Genomic DNA, 16,152 nt, shown 5'->3' with positions numbered 1-16,152 from the left:
AAAAATGTGATCCTGTTTTTCCTCAGAAACAGCGTCCAAACACGCGGCGTAAATTCAGTCACAGAAGTGCTGGACCAGCCCTTGGCCCGTCTCCATACGGTACTTGCCCTCAGAGCTGCAGTGCGGGGCTCCTGTACTGCCCCGGACAGTCCTGCCAGGGGCTGGTCCCTCGGGCGTCGCTGCCAGCTCATTAGCTGGTTCGTCAAATCCAGACACCTTAGCATAAAATGTTTTACCAGCTAATTCCCCTGGAGACGAAATTGTCATCAGTCACTCCTTAAAACCTTCCACTGGCCCCGGTCCAAACGGCCTCAGCAATAGGAGATTCTGAGCCCCACAATGAAACGCTCGAATGCCCCCGACTCGCACATAAAATCACATTTCCTTGGCATGTTATCAAAATCCGATCATATTATCTTTACCATAAAAATCCGCTCTGAAAGCTCGGCTAAGACGCCTCCGCTGGATCAATTTGAAACTTCCAAGTTTCCTTCATTCCTTAATGTGAAGTCCAACTACTTACCATAAAACGTCACCTTTTACTGAGCAGTTTATCCCCAGTGTGGTCTCCCCCAGACCCCAGCGCTTACCCCTTCCTCCTGTGAAACCCTTTATTTCAAAGGGTTTGAAATCAGCATCAGCCCAAACTTGGTAGCGTGCTATGAAAGTCGGATTTTATCGTCCCTTCAAATAAAATTCACACTTCGCAGAATGCATCATCTATAAAATGTGAACTGGTAATTCCGCCTCAGCGTTTCTCAGCGCCTGTCTGTTGTGGAGTTATGGAATACAAGTCCACATTCGAAGCACGAAGTCTGAATTTTATTTTGTAATCTCACCCCTTGCACATTATTTATTAAGCAATAACAACAAAAACAAAAAGTCATCATCTCACTCTGGCAAATTTTAAATGGGATAGATTGGATTCTGAGGCAAAAGCAAACATTGCATCATGTCAGAACTCCACAATCCAGATTTCTTTGCCTCTTCCAATGTGGATCTTCGATGCAGTCCTGATTAAAACCTCTCGACCTTGGCATCGGCACCCCTCACCCCTCCCTCCACCATCCCTCAAGCCCCCACACCCAGACCTTGACACCCCTCCCCGACACACCAAATCCATATGTGTGTCTTGGATTTGTGACGGTTCCTTTTCGCTGAGAATTTTTCCGCGGTTCCTCCTTCTCCGTCATGTAAAGCCCGAAGCGTTTAGCCACAACATACACCAGCTCATCTGGCTTCATTTCCCACCTACCCGAATCCCACCGTTCTATTTTGTGAGGCCCTCTTGGCCAGAACCCAGTCCCCTGAGCTAGATGTCCGAGTTTGATCCTGTCACTCCACAGACTAAAATCCACATTTCTCTCCCCAAATCTGTTCGGGAAATCCGCCCGCTGAAGTATTTAATGCCTTTTCATGGTTAGCACAAAGCCCAGCGTCTGCGCGGGGGACCCCGGAGGGATGGGGAGATGTCAGCCTGAGCCTGCGGACGCCCGGCCAGCCCCGTGGACACCAGCGTAGGAGCTGAAACTCGGGGTGCCCCCTTCTGATCTCTCTGGGCGGGCTGTACCTGGGGGCTCTCTGGGGCTTAGCACCCCACTTCCCTTGCACCAAGTGAAAAGTGGCACCCGTGGGACTCCCTCTCGCCCTCCTTCCTCGCGCCCAGCTGTCCTCCGGCTTTGGTGGGCACGGGTGTCTGACTCTCTCCCCCCACTAGCTCCTGCCTGCGGTCCGCGCTCACGCAGCTGTATGTTCTGCTTCTTCTCTCCGGCCAGGCTCTGTGCTGGGTCCCCAGGGAAGGGATGTGGCGGCCCCCTGGCTTGGCGAAGGAGAGTTGGGACAGCGTCCCTGTGGGTCGCAGCCAGCCTGAGGTGAGTGTGGGCCGTGGGGGGCCCGGAGAGGTGGTCCCCTGCCACCGCGGGGGCCGCTCCTTGCGGGCTCAGCTGGGCTCAGCTGTCGGCCCCTCCTGGCCGGGGTCTGGGGTGTCCTTGGAGCTGGTTCCCAGGCGCCCACTCTGACAGCACGCTGAGACCCCGGGCTTCCACCTGGCTGCTGCCGCCCCCCGAGGGTACCTGCCGCAGCCCCCTGGAGCCCCCGGCCTCTCTGGTGGTCTCCCCCAGTTCATCTCCGGGCAAGGCCTACTACATTCCCTCCCGCCAAAAAAACAAAAACAAAAACAAACCCAAAAAAAAAAAACACCAACCCAAAAAGTTTCCTTAAGAAGTAACTGCAGATTTGGAAATTCTCACCTGATCCCAAAAAAGGGAAAAGGAAAAGAAAACTCTAATTCGCCTCAGCTGGGTCAGCACCGGCGGGTCCCTGAGTCCCTCTTGTCCCCAGACCCGGAGTCTCACCACCTCTGCCCAGAGCCTTGGTGTCAGGTCGTGTCTCCTGAGTGGAGCCCCTGGCCCGATGGATCTGGGCTGGGAACCCCGCACCTATGAAGGGTTGGAAGTGCGGGGGGGTGGTCCGGGGGGGCTGGGGGCGGGGGCCAAATCCCTCAGCAAATACCTTTCCCTGTCAGCTCACTTGTACAGTAAAGGAAATCTGATTTTAAAAATAGAGCTTGGAAGAGGCGCTGAGAGGGCATTTGGGAGCGAAGCTGAGACGGGGCGGGGGGCGGGGGAGGAACTAGGGTAGAGGTGAGGACGGGGGAGGGACACGGAGGCGTGGGGTCCGAGCTCCTTGGGACGCCTGGCCTTTCCAGGTGGGCACTGTTGCTCCCTGTCCCTGAGCCTCTGGCTGGAGGGACCCCGTGAGCAGGTCTCGGGGGCCAGGGACCCCCAGATTTCCACCCGACTCTGCCTGGGGGCAGCCGGGGGGAGTTAGAGTCACTGATGTCTAATGCCTGGGGGTCCTGGTGGGCTCACGGGGGCTGCCTGGGAGGGCGGTGGTCACTTGGCTCATGGATGAGGGTTTCTGTCCCTCTCTCCCCTGGGGCAGGTCAGGGGTCCTGGGGGCCAGGCCCCACCGTGAGGCGAGGACCCTCCCACCTTGTGACCTCCACAGTCCCAAACGTGCCCCTCACGGGCTCTGCTTGACTGGCAGCCCCAGGGGGTAGGTAGGTCATTCTGCCCAGAATAACCCGGGGGGGCACCCCAGGGGCACTGGGAGGGGGTCACAGATGCCCATGTCCTTCCTCGGGCTGCCCAAGTGGGCGCAGCCAATCAGCTGCGCCTGAGACCTCTCTTGCCTTTCAAGGCAGGCGGGCAGGGGCCCAGGGGTGCCAGCTGCCAGCTGGGCGCCGGGCGGGCTCGGACCTGACTTCTCCGCGCCACCTTAGTTTCCCCGTCGCTGCAGGGAGGGTCTCGGCCGGGGGCAGCAGAGAAAGCTGGGGGGTGGGTCCCCCTTCCGCCCTAGCCTTGGATGGGGTCCTCTCGCCAGCTCCCCGGGGCCTCTCCATGGAGGGCTCATGGGTTCTTCCAGCCTCAGTCCTGGTTGGGGGGCTCCTGGGGGCAGTGATGGTCCCTGAGGGTCCTGCGGACCCCCGCTGAGGGCGGGGAGTGTAGTGGCTGGGGGAGGTAGCAGGCCGGGGGCTCTCCGGGAGCCTGGCTTGGGGCGTGAGGGGTAGAGCGGGTGGAGCTGCTAGCCTCAGTTTACCCACTGACAGAGAAAGCTTCCCGAGGGGTCCAGCCCCTCTGGCTCTGTCCGGAGACGCCCCCGTGCCCAGGCCAACCGCGAGCGTGGCTGGCGACTGCGGCCCGGCCAGTCCTCGGCCCACTCAAGCCGCACCAGAGCACGTTTCCCACACGACGCTGCCGCCGCCCGGTTCCCAGGCACTGGGGTCCGAGAGGACCAGGGACCCCGGTGCTTGGGCCCGGGCTGCCTGCACCCGGAGTCGGCCAGTGAAAACACACGTTTCCCCGTGTCCACTCGCACCAACACTGCCCTGCGGCACGTCCGGAAGGGGAGGTGGAGGCCAGGGGCAGAGCCAGGGCTCTCCCCTCGGCCCCCCGGCACTGGAGAGGACCCCGAGACCCCTGGAGGCCGCGTCAGCTCCCCATCCCACGGTGTCCCCCGTGCCAGCCTCGTGGTTTGACTGGTGGCCAGAGCGGGGGGCCGGGGCCTCCGGCGTCCCTGCAAGGCTCATGCGCTCACTCCCGGCCCACCTGCCTTAATATGGTCAGAGGCAGAGGGACAGCTGGCCCCGGGCCCGCTCAGGACAGCCGCGCCCGCGGAGACCGCACCCCCAGGCCCCTGACCCCACGCCAGGTCCACCCTCGACCCCGCCCCGCCTACCTGGGCTGCTCACAGGTGCTGTGGACAGGCAGACAGGAGCGAAGGTCCGACCTGAAACCGGAAAGAGGAAAAGGTCCCCTTCTGAGCGTGCCCCTCCGCCCTGGCTGTGCGCGGGCCTTGGAGCCGGCGGGGAAGGGGTTAAGCAGGCTTCTCCCACTTTCTAGAAGGGGCTACTGAGCCCCCGTGCGGGGGCCAAGCTCGGCCGTGGAGCTGAGGGGTCCCAGTGACCTGTGCAACAACTGCATGGTGCAGTGACACCCCAACTTACACTCGAACCCCCGTCCCCGCGCCCCTGCTCCCAGCAGGCTGCCAGTGTGGCCCACGGCTGTCCCTTCTCTCCCTCCCAGGAGCGCGGGGCCGAGATGCAGACTCCCCCGGGAAGGCGCCCGGCCCGGAGCAAGCCAACAGGTCTGGAAAACCGTGAGCTCTCAGGGCGCGAGGTGTCCGGGCGGGCGCCCCGCGGGGGTGTGTGCCCCCCACAGAGCTAACTGCAGCCCTTGGTTTTGCAGCTGCGGCCCGCTGCCCCCTGACACCCAGGGGCAGTGAGCCGGCGGGTTCCCGAGGCCGGGGCGCCGCCCCCCAGGACGCACGGCTTCTCAGAGGGCTCCCCGCGGCTGGCCTTGCAGCAGACAGTACGTACCCCCTCTCCCCTGCGCCAGGGCCGCCCTGGGGGGAGCCGGGGGTCCCTCTCCTCCTCCACTGTTTGTCATTGCAGAAGCCGGCCCGTCCCGCTCTGTGCCACGAGGGGCGCTGTCCCTGACCTCTGACCCCAACCTGGACACGTGGTGGGGGTGGGTGCAGCCCCCTGCCCCCGGCCCCCGGCAGCCATGTCCCCACCGTGCTTCTGTTTTATTGATCCTAAACGTGTTCCTGAGCTGCAGGCCTGTGACCGAGCCCCGCAAGCATCCCCGGGCCTAATCCCTGAGGGCTGCCTGGCAGAGAGGCCTCCTGCTCTGATCAGGGCTCACATTTCTTCCAGGCAGAGTCATGGTTGACAGGAAATGAGCCCCTGCCCAGGAATCCTGATGGCCCATGACAGCTGAAGGGGCTGGCAGGGGGCGGGGGGAGCTGGGTCTGCAGCTCCCGGGGCGCAGGGCTGGGGGGGCCTTGGGAGAGGGGGGCAAGGGCGCCCCGGGAGGAGAAGGCGGCCCTGTTCCCCACGCAGTGTTGGGGGGCCTTCCGCCCGTGGCCTTCCTGGGACCCACAGGTGCCCCGGGCCGGGCGGGGTGGTCGCGCCGGCTCCCGGGGACATCGTGTGCCCGGCTCGCTGCCAGCGGCTGCCCCGCTGTCAGTGCCGAGGGGTTCCGGGGGGCCGTCCCTCCCCAGCCCACATTCTCCTGGTGTTCTCATTCCACTTCCTAATCCCCCCAGGACACGGGCATCAGCTTCCCGAGCCTCTCAGTGACCCCTACGCACAGTGTCCCCCACGGGCTCATGGCAGACCCCAGCGCCGAGACTGCGGGTGGGGCAGGAGATCCACCCCCCACCCCCCCCTGCACACACCTGCTGGCTTCATGTCACTCAGAGACTCCCCCCCACCCCCCGCCCCAACTCCTCCTGCTTCAGTGCATGGAGAGCTTTTCATGCACAGACATTCTGGAAAGATCCACACCGCAGCCCCGCAGAACTTAGAGGGCCAGGCCCTGCGCAGGGCCCAGACACTCTCCCTTCTCTGCTGATAAGCGACAAAACCCCAGGCACGCCACGCACAGCCCCTGCCAGAGCTTTCACGAGGCAAGAAATGCGTGGGTGATGGAAGCTCTCGGCCAAAAGTCCGAGGCTGCAAGGCGGGGGGCAGCTCCATCGCCCCAGACCCCAGGGTTCCCCCCAGCCCCCCCCAGCCAGCTGAAGTTTACAGTGTCAGGAGGGTGTGTGCGTTTGCGTGCGCTTGGGAGAGGGCTGCGGGTGAGTGCCGCCTCCATCAGCCCTGCACACGCTCGCTCGCCTTCACTCGAGAATCCACTCCGAATCGCCACAAAGCAAAGCAACAGTCTCTCTCAGCTGCTGCAAAAGCCAGGCAGCCCCCCTCCGGCGCGCCCCGTCCCCCCAGACCCCTGCCGCAGAGGACGGCTGTGTAACCAGGTGTGGGTAATTGCTGATCTGGGGAGCAGGCTCTCAGGAGTGGTTATGACATTATTGCAGATGAATATATGAATGCATAAATTAGTGGAATAGCCAGGGACCAAAGGGGAGAAAGTGTGGATGAACAAAGCTTCGTGATTAATCCAGTTCTACGCAAAAGGCGCAGGTTCATTATGACACAATGGGGCTCTCGAAGAGCTGTTTAATATTCGGCAGAGACGCCCATTGTCCCGGGGACCCGGCACTGGTGTGGAAAATCCCAGCTGCCTGCGCGCTGCCGGGGGCTGGGGGTGGGGGCTGGACAGAGGGCCTGGGGTCCGTGTCAATAGTAAGGCTGAGCTGAGGCTGCTCCCCAAGGCCGGGGAAGCTCCCCACGCCGGGCAGCAGGACACAGGGAGTGTCCAGTGCGGAGGGAGGGGAGACGGCGCCCACCCCGACCCCCACCCGTCTGCTTCTCTGGGGCTGTTTATGGCCCTGCAGTGAAGTCTGGGTACCCGTCCCCGCCTCCCCCACCCCACTGTCGAGGTGGGGGGGCGCACGCAGGTTGCAAAGTTTCTTCCCCCTGCATGTACCGTCGAGGCACCACTGCCCCCACCCCTGCACAGTCTCGCTTTAAACCCTCCACTGGCTTCCTGGAAGCTCTGGGGTGGGGTCCAAGACCCTTATATTGGCAGGGAAGACCCTTCAGGGTCTCCACTGGAGCCCCTCCACTTCCCTTCGAGGGACAACACCCGGCCCACCCCGTGCGGCCTTTCCCACCTACTCCTCTGCGTTGCTGTAATACGGGGGAAATAGCCCCAAATCTCCACGTCTGCCCCCGCAGACCCCCACTCCCCACCACACCTCTTCCTCCGCCTAGGAAATCTTGTGCGTTTTTTTCCTAGAATTCAGAAATGGGGCCACCTACTAATTAACCTTTGCTCTGCCCCTTTTCAGACCCCCGAGCCCCCGCGTGCCTGCACCTGGCCCCCTCTGCCCCACGAGCTGCCACCTGCTCTCTGGGACACGCAATCGGCACTTTCTGTCGGCTGAGACGCCTGCTCTGAGCACCGGGTAAGTCTTAGAGTGTGGACGTGCACACACATACACACGCATATGTGTACACGGATACACACGGAGACACAAACATGGACACACGCACAGACCTGTAGGGTGGGGGCAAAGCTCACAGCCCCCACTGCAACCTGCCTCCTGGGGTCTCAGAGACCCTCTCCGTGGCTGGCAGTATTTTGGGAGTACAGCCCTAGAAAGGGTTAACAGCCTGATGTTCTCAGGGGTCTCTAAGAAGGATGTGCTCCCAGCCTGGCAACTGGGGACCCTGCTGGGTGCGGGGTGAAGCACCCCTGGAGGTTGGCGATCTTAAGCACAGAGAGATGGGGCTGAGAGGCCGAGGCACCCGGCGTTGAATTTCTGTGCCTCAGTTCCTCACTATTTTTAAAAAAAAATCTCAGCCGAACCCCAAGGCGCGGAGTCCCAGACCCGCGCGCTCCGACGCGCACTGGCGCGCACGCCCCGCGTCGCACGCAGAGGCAGAGCCGCGGGCTGCACCTCCCAAAGGCAACGGGGGCCCCGGGAATGCCAGGCGGCGGGTCCAAGCCCCTCTGACCCCCCGAGCCCCCGCCCCAAGAAAGCCCCGGGCCGCGCGGGGCGGGGGGGGGGGGCGCGGGAGCCCGGGCGGGCGCAGCTTTCCAAGACCCCGGGGCCGCGCCCGGGAGCGGCGGGGACGGTCTCCCGAGGTTAATAATTCCTGGAAAAATCCTGGCGCAGCCGCCTCTAAGTTTCACAGGAACGCGCCCTGGGTGGGGCGCCCCGGACTTGGGGTGCCTGGCGGGAACGTGCGCTGGGCAGGAAGTGAGCGACCCCACCCCACCCCGGACCCCCGCCCGGCCTCTGCGGGGACCCCGCTTCCAGTTCCAAACGCGGACGAAGCGTTTCGGACGTTTCCACGCGGCAGCCCGCTAGCCCCCAACCAGAAAGCTCCGTTGCGAAATTGCCCCCCGCGTGTTTTTGGGGTCCCGGGTCTCCCCAGCGCCCCGCGTGTTTGGGGGTCTCCGTCTCCCAGCCCAGCGCCCCTCGTTTTTGGGGGTCCCTCGTGTTTGGGGTTCCCCATCTCCTAGCCCAGTACACCGCGTGTTTGGGGGTCCCTGGACTCCCCGCCGCCCCGCGTGTTTGGGGGTCCCTGGACCCCCCCGCCGCCCCGCGTGTTCGAGGGTGCGGGTCTCCCCAGCGCCCGCGTGTTGGGGGTCCCCGGCGCCGCCCGCCCCTGCCTAGCCGGGAGCAATCAGCCGTCTGTAGAGACCCCTTTACCCAGCGGATTCAAATGGGCACCGCGACTCTTAATAGATGAAAACACCAGCCAGGACGCCGGGCAGCCACAGCCAGACAAGCGCGATCAGGAAGCCCCTCAGCAGGGTGGCGGGTCCGTCTGTCCGGCCGTCAGTCCGTCCGTCGCTCAGTCCGCGGGAAGAGGGCAGCGCGCTCCACCTGCAACACGATGCTGCCCCCGCACGGCAGGTCGGAGCAACTGTCCCCGGGACCCCAGGCAGTGAGTGCGCGGGCGGGCAGGGAAGCAGGGCGCCGCGCTGGGGTCCCGGATCCCTGGGGCTTCCCTGGACCCCCACCCCGAGGTCAGCCAGGACAGCAGACAGGAGTCCGGCGGCGCCCTTCGCCAGGGCACGCACACGCACTCACACACATACACACACACACACACACACACTCACACTCACACACTCGCACACACTCTCTGAGTGATGGTATTGGAACACACGAGAATAGTCTCCTCTAGCTGAGACCCCCTGGCAAGGCCCCCAGGTTGCCCGGAATTCCCCAGAACTCGGCCCCGTGGACTGGGGGCATGAGGGTGGCATTTTCCTCTCCCCCTCCCGCATGCCCCCCTTGCCAGTGGTGGGTGAGGGGGCTCCCGGGGGGCTCCGTTAGCACCCAGGTCTGGCCTGTTTGCTGCCTCAGCCTCCAGGCAGGGGTGCTGTCCCCCCTCGCCCCCGCCCCCACCCCGCGCCTGGGTTCCGGGCAGGCTGGGGCCACTCCAGTGGGGCTGGCCGGGGGCTGGGACCCGCCGAGACCCCTGGCGCGGGCACTCACTCGGTGGCTGCCTCTCCCTCTGCACCTCGTGTCACGGAGGCCCGTGCTGAGCTCTGCCATGCAGCGGGGCCAGCGCAGAAGGTCTGTGCATCCCTGCTCTGACCCCGGCGCCTCTTCCTCTCCCTCCTCCCCCGCTCCTCCTCCGCCCTCCACTCCGAGGAGCTCTCAGAGGCCTCCGTGCGGCCGCCAGCCCGGGCAGAGAGCTGCAGCCTCACGGCCAAGTGCTGGCCCGCCTCTGCTTGGATGCTTCCCGCCACGGGGACCTCCCTCCCGCCCGAGCAGCCCCGGGGCTCCCCCGACGGCCACTGGGTCCCCTGGCTCCTCGAGGACACAGGCCGGCCCCGTGTGCTCTCCCCACCTGGCTCTGGGTCAGCCTCGCCCCTCCCGGGTAGCGCAGGTGCCGGCTGGGGCTGGGGGCTTCTCCTGTCACCTGCGGGCTGGCTGTCCCAGGACTCAGTGTCCGGTGACTTGCACTGTCCCCGCCCGTCCAGTCCTGGCCCGGCGACGTGGCTGTGCTTCCCGCTGGCGTTGCACCGGGCTCGGCGGGTCCTCCGGCAGGGCGCTGGCTGCTTTATGGCCTGTGCTAGTTTGCAGGGAAGGGCCGAGGGTCCTCCCACTCCTCCCCTCCCCGGGGGGCGGGCGCTGATGGTCCCCTGGGGCACTGCCGAGGCTGCACAGGGGGCAGCGGGCCTGAGGGCACGCAGAGCTGCCCGGTGCACTCCTGCTCTGACCCACTGGCCGCCCAGGGCCGGGTGCGGTGAGCTCAGGGGTGCCCGGCACGTCCAGCTCCACGTCCGTCATGGGGGGGACAGACATGGGGCCCAGGAAGAGCCCCGTGTGCCCCCGGTGTCAGCCGTGAGTGTGGGTGGGGCAGAGCCCCCGGCCCTGGAGCAGGGAGAAGGTCTCCTGCTTCTCAGAGGGGTCGGTCAGTGGAGGTGGGGACACCCGGGGCCACACAGCCGTCCAGAGGCACAGCACACACATGCTCCAGGCGTGACACACGCATGTTTTCACACATACTACACACACACACCACTCTAACTATCCATATTCACTCACACGCTCTAACACACTCCCGTGCTCTACACACACTCGGACACACGCACGCTCACAGATACTCTAACACACACTCCCGTACTCCACACACTCGGACACACGCACGCTCACGTACTCTAACACTCAAACACGTACATATGGCCTTTATACACACTAACACACTCACACACGCTCCCATACTCTAACATACTCACACACGCTCTTAACACACACACACATACTCTCGCACACACACATTCACACACACACTCAGATACACTAACACACTCAATGTAGACGCAGTGCCTACCCTCACACCTACGTGCACGCACTAACACAGTAACATACACTGCACACACACGCACACGCGCACACGCACACACACTCACCTTCCCGGGGACAGTCCTGCGCGAGGCTGGACGCTCCGATGCAGGCGGCTCTCTGCCCTGGACGGTCTGTCTGTGGGGCAGGGGTGGGTGGAGAGAGGGAGAGACACAGTAAATCAGGGATCCTGGGGGTTGACAGCAGCCAAGATTTCCGGAGCCAGATCTAAGGCCAAGCCCTCAGCTGGGCTGTCTGCAAGGATTCAGCCAGGCGGCGTCTCAGAGCCTCCTAATCCCCATTTGATTGATGGAGAAACTGAGGCAAGGCAAAAGGAGGCCCCTCCTCACCTCTGCCAGCAGTGCTGGGCCCGGCCAGGCTGAAGCAGATTGTGTGTCTGGCTTCTGGCCACCAGCTGCAGGAGCGCTGAGGTGGGGGGGCAGGGGGCGGATTGATCAGTTCTAAGCACCTCCCCGCGGGGGGGGGGGGGGCTCAGCGCCTCTGGGGCCCAATCCCTTTGAAGGGCAGATGCGAAATTAGGTGGTCACCTCTATGGCGTTCTTAGCCTCGCCTAGGCCCAGGCCCTGCCCACCCCGCTAATTGCTGATAAGGATAGAGTGGGCTGGGGGCTGGTTTGCGGGAGGGGGGCACGGCGGGGGGGGGCGCGGGGAGAACTGTGGGCAGGCCCAGGACTTTCTGGTGAGAGGTCTCTGAGTGCCTTGCCGTGCCTCAGTTTCCCCATCTGGGAGGCTGAGATGAGAATGCAAACGCCCTTGGGAAGGGAGCGCGCGCTCCCTCCCAGACACCTGTCTGCTTCTCAGTGCGCGAGGGCGCCGGCGCGGGGTGTGGGTGGGGGCGCTGGGTGCTGGGTGCTGGGTGCAGGGTGCTGGGTGCGGGCGCGGGGCGCGCGCGGCGGGGTGCGGGCGCGGGGCGCGCGCGGCGCGGGCCGGGGAGGGTCGGACGCAGCGCCAGGTCTGGGGGATCGAAGGTTTGTGCCAACTCACGGCGCGGCGGAACCAGACAGTCTGAATTCTTCAGACACCAGCGCTGCGTCTGTGGCGCCCCCAAGTGCCACAAGGGGGCTGCCTGGGCCGCGCTTTTGAGCCCGGAAAGTGAGGAGGGGGCGCCCGCAGCGGGGGCGGGGCGGCTCTGGGGGCCGCTGCCCTGCAGTGCCGCAGGCTGAGGGTCGGGAGCGCGCATGGAGAGGGGCGCCCCGCGCCCCCGAGGACCAGGGCGGCCGGCGGCCACTGACCGCTCGGACCCGTCCCGTATAAGTCACTCTGCGGGGACAGAGACCAGGGGCTGCGTGTCGGGCAAGAGGAGGGGGCGGAGGAGGCCGGGGGCAGCCCGGGGCTTAGGGCCAAAGTATCCCCCAAAGCGCGGGGGGGCCCGCAGATGCGGCCGAGGAAACGGAGGGGCGCTGGGGAGCGCGTGAGACTTGACCCCGCGCCGCAGGGTGGGCAGCAGGGGGGCTGCGGGCAGAGCGCGCCCCAGACCCCTTCAGAGTCAGTGAGAGGTGGAGGGGGTTGCGTGAGGGTCTCGGGAGGAAATGGGGGCGCAGGAATTAGACGGGAGCCGAGTGGGCAGGAGGACTTGGGGGGAACTGAAGTCTGGGGGTCCTGGAGAGCTGCGGAGAGCTTGGGGGTCCTGGGGGGCAGCAGAGAAATTGGGGGTGGAAGAGGGTCCGGGAGGCAGCGGTGCGTTTGCCGCCACTCCCGCGGCAGTTCACTCCCCGGCGTTCTTTAGCGCCTTGGTTTTCCCTCCTGAAGCGCTTCTGCCCCGCAGCCTCCAGCCCTGCACTTTATTGCCACTTGTTGATAGTCTTAATTACGGAGCCTGAGAAAGCCAGGAGAGAGCTGGGCACTGCGGCACAGCCCCAGGCTCTGTCACCCCCACACCTCGGCGCCCCCTTTCTTGTCTAAGTGCCCGCCCTCCGTCCCCACCTCCCCCCACCCCTGTTAAGTCTGACTGAAGGCAGTAAACAGTCCCCAGCGTTCAAAAGGGGATTCACTCCCGTTTCCAAAACAGCCCCGTGCCCCGGCCACAGGTAAACAATGACCAGCATCTCCACGACAGTGTCCCCCAGCACCGGTTCCATTTTCAAACACCCCCGAGGCCCCGCCAGTGTCTTTTTGGTCACCTTTCTCCAATCACTGCAGATTCTTCCCGCACTTTCCGGGGGCTTGGGGTGTCCAGTCCACCAGCACTGCTACAAACGCCCCCCCCTTGTTTCTGCGTCAGCCCGGCCACTTTCTGCTCGCTCTCTGAACGCGGGGCAAATGGGGGGTCTCTCCTCCTTGGCCCCCGAGAGGAGCAGGGCTGCGGCTGCCTGCATCCCTCCTGGCGGGCGCGCACCCCACACTCCGCTCCCAGGCAGCCTTTTTCCCGGAAAAGTCTGAAGGGGCTTTGGGCTGGGGTTAGCGGAACAGAGCTGGCTTTGGTCCACAAAGAAAAGGCTCCTGGCAGTGCAGGCCCCCTGAGTGATTAAGGCAGGACGTGCTGCACATCCCAACAAGGGCAGCCGCAGCTGAGGGCACGGGGGTGCGGGGGCTCGGACCCCAGAGGTGGCAGGTCTGGCCCATGGCACTCTGCCGGCTGTCCCGGAGGGGAACCGAGACCCCGAGCTGCTCGGCTTGCCGCAGCCCCCCAGCCCTCCCCGGGATGCGCGGGGGGCTTAGCTCGCCGCTCAGACGCTGCAGAGAATCCCTCTAGGCTCTGCTCACTCCGCCTCACGGGACACGGCCCCCGCTGCAGGCGCAGGGAGAACACACAGGAACACACAGGAACACACAGGAACACACAGGTTAGGATCCTCGGCTCGGCCAGGCGCCGTGGCACATTCGCACCTCACCGCACTCGGGCTCTCTCCGGCCCCCCCCGCAACACACACACACACACACACACACACTTTATTTCACAGATGAGAGCACTCGGAAAGGCCCGTCACCTGCCCATAGCAGCCGGCACGAGGAGCCGGGACCCCGGCCCAGGCCGGCCCGCCGCCCCCCGGGAAGGGAGAGGTGCGGGAGTGAGTCTGGGGGCTGGGGGCTGGGCGCTGGCGGTGGCTCCCCGCCGAGGGCCGCGACGTGGGGGAGGAGTGAAAAGGCAGAGGGTGGATGGATGGATGGATGGACGGATGGATGGATGGATGGATGGATGGATGGACGGATGGGTGGATGGGTGGATGGATGGATGGATGGATGGGTGGACAGACGGGCGGACGGGGATGAGACGGGCATGTCTCCTCACCCGCGTGGAGCCTCACCTGCTGCGAGGAGGCTCCTCTGCTGGCTGCCGAGCGCCTGCTCCCTCTGCCGCACCGAGCGCTGCTGGGTCAGGTGGCCCTGGGCAACAGGTGGGCTGTCAGCGCGCGGGGACCGCGTCCCAGCTGTGTGGCTGAGCCGTGCGGCAGCTGCGGCCGCTCTGCCCTCCGAAGCAGCAGGCGGCCCCCCCGGCTCTCCTGGATGACTAAGCCTGCCCAGGCGCCTGCTCAGCGTCGTCACTGGGCATAATTTTATCTCCTCTCAATCATGACAGCCACGCGCCGGCCCTGCGCGGCCGCACGAGGCTCGAGGAGACCGCAGGGCTGGCGTGGGCCCGAGCCCCCTGCCTCCTGGCGCGGGGTCCGGGCAGGCCCGGGACTCGAACCCTGCGCTGCTTCTCTCCCAGTACATACCTGCTCGCTATTTTCTTGACTTTGGGACATTTTTTGGGGGGATGTTTGTGCTCCCCGGGTTTGTCCCGGGTGAGACACACACTCCTGCCCCCGGGGGGCCGGGGGGTCTTATCCCCCACTCCCCAAATGTATTTCTCAAGTAACAACTTCTCTAGTTAGTTCTGCCGGCCTCGATCGTAGAGGTCAAAGGTTAAGTCTACCCCGGGCATCTTAGAGTAAAACCTTATTAGGTCCAGCCAGAGTTTTTGGCGATTCTTAGGGACGCCGAGGGGGGTAGATGTAAAAATGATCCCAGAGCTTTAGGGGGTACGCGGGCAGGAGAGGCAGACGAGGGGGAGCTTCGCGGACGGCCCCAAGGCTCTGCCTGGAGGCAGCGGGTGGGTTGGGGGAAGCACCCACGTGCCAGGCCTCTCCCCCCCTTCCTCGGGGTGGGTTCTGGTCCCCTCGCTGCCACTTACTAGGTTGTTGGGTTTGGACACAGCCTCTACACCGGTGCCTCAGTTTCTCCAGCCGTAATACCTTACCACTGGGTGCTTGAAGACGAAGTGAGACATTTCAGGTATTTAAAGCGATGTTTCCCCATATGGCGTGCACTCACATACTCCGTCATAATTAAATTTTAATTGTTATAACTGTTCTCATTAAGGTGCCGTTTAATACCTCTGACTTACAAGGATCATTTCCCGCGTTGTAGAGAATGAAACAGGTGCGCAGGCAGGCCTGGGGGCTCGGGGCGGACTCGGGCAGGAGTCAGACTGGAGTTTAGTTCCTTATTTCTCACAGAATCAGTGAATCTGGGTTTTTGAGGAACACGCCCCTCCCCAAGATGTCTTTAAATCGAATCACCGTGAGTTAGACCCCTACAAAGCTGTTCCTGATTAGGTTTCAGTCCTACAGTGTTCCAGCACCCCCCCTCCTGTGTACATCCCCCAGCACCCCTGTCCCCAGCACCCTCCCAGCACCCGCCCCACCCCACCCCTGCCTGCCTCTGTGGCAGGAACGTCATATGTCTCTCTCTCTCTCTTTCTCTCTCTCTCCCTGTCCCTGTCCCTCTCTCCCTCTCTCTCCCTCTCCCTCTCCCTCTCCCTCTCCCTCTCCCTCTCTCTCTCTCTCTCTCCCTCTCTCTCTCTCTCTCCCTCTCCCTCTCCCTCTCCCTCTCCCTCTCTCTCTCTCTCTCTCTCTCCCTCTCTCTCTCTCTCTCTCTCTCCTCTCTCTCTCTCTCTCTCTCTCTCCCCTTTTGGGCTTTGTGGGAACCCTTTTCAAGACCAGTAAACACGCGGTTGGGCGTCCGGAGAGCGTGCCGTGCCGTGAGGGCGTCACGCTGCCCTACAGAGTGTGCCGGTTAAACACACATAGCTGTTTCTTTTTAATGACAGTCTAGGTAGGTCTCATCATCACCATGGTATTAGAGTTTGTGGCGTCACATAACTATCGTCGTGCCCACAGACCACCCCCCTGCCCACTCGCGGTGCCCGGCACCTCTCCACACCCCTCTTGTCACCCCGGGTCCCAGCTTTGACACTGCCCCAGGACGTGATCAATTTGAGTTTTAGTTCTAGAAGCACTAAATGCACGTCTCCCCCAAGGGAAAGTCACCTCGGGACTTGGGGCTCCTGCGGGAGTCCCCGGGGCCGAGGCAGCGGGGAGGGGAGCGGTGAAGCCCACTCCATCACTTCCGGGGCAGTGGCCTGTCCCGC

General features: G+C 63.8%; 1 long non-coding RNA gene and 1 other non-coding gene across 10 annotated transcripts in view; both read left to right on the top strand.

The window, feature by feature from the left end:
- Nucleotides 1-4,575: 4,575 nt before the first annotated feature.
- The window catches only part of LOC129403306 (uncharacterized), a 58,029-nt gene continuing 46,452 nt past the window's right edge, over nucleotides 4,576-16,152 (top strand). For 5 of the 9 annotated variants that reach the window (XR_008629113.1, XR_008629116.1, XR_008629111.1 and 2 more), the window contains exons 1-2: nucleotides 4,679-4,871; nucleotides 7,258-7,374. This is a non-coding gene — a long non-coding RNA (uncharacterized LOC129403306). Of the gene's footprint in view, nucleotides 4,648-4,678; nucleotides 4,872-7,257; nucleotides 7,375-16,152 lie in introns of those variants that run through there. The other 4 variants (XR_008629112.1, XR_008629108.1, XR_008629109.1 and 1 more) reach the window with 3 other exon arrangements.
- Nucleotides 6,418-6,494, top strand: LOC129404088 (small nucleolar RNA SNORD112). The gene has a single exon (XR_008629681.1). It is a non-coding gene; the product is annotated as a small nucleolar RNA SNORD112 (small nucleolar RNA).

Source organism: Sorex araneus, chromosome 3 (genome assembly GCF_027595985.1).
Source record: "Sorex araneus isolate mSorAra2 chromosome 3, mSorAra2.pri, whole genome shotgun sequence".
In the NCBI taxonomy this organism is placed as follows: domain Eukaryota; kingdom Metazoa; phylum Chordata; class Mammalia; order Eulipotyphla; family Soricidae; genus Sorex; species Sorex araneus.
The sequence above is the reverse complement of the archived record's forward strand: the minus strand, read 5'-3'. Positions and strand labels throughout refer to the sequence as shown.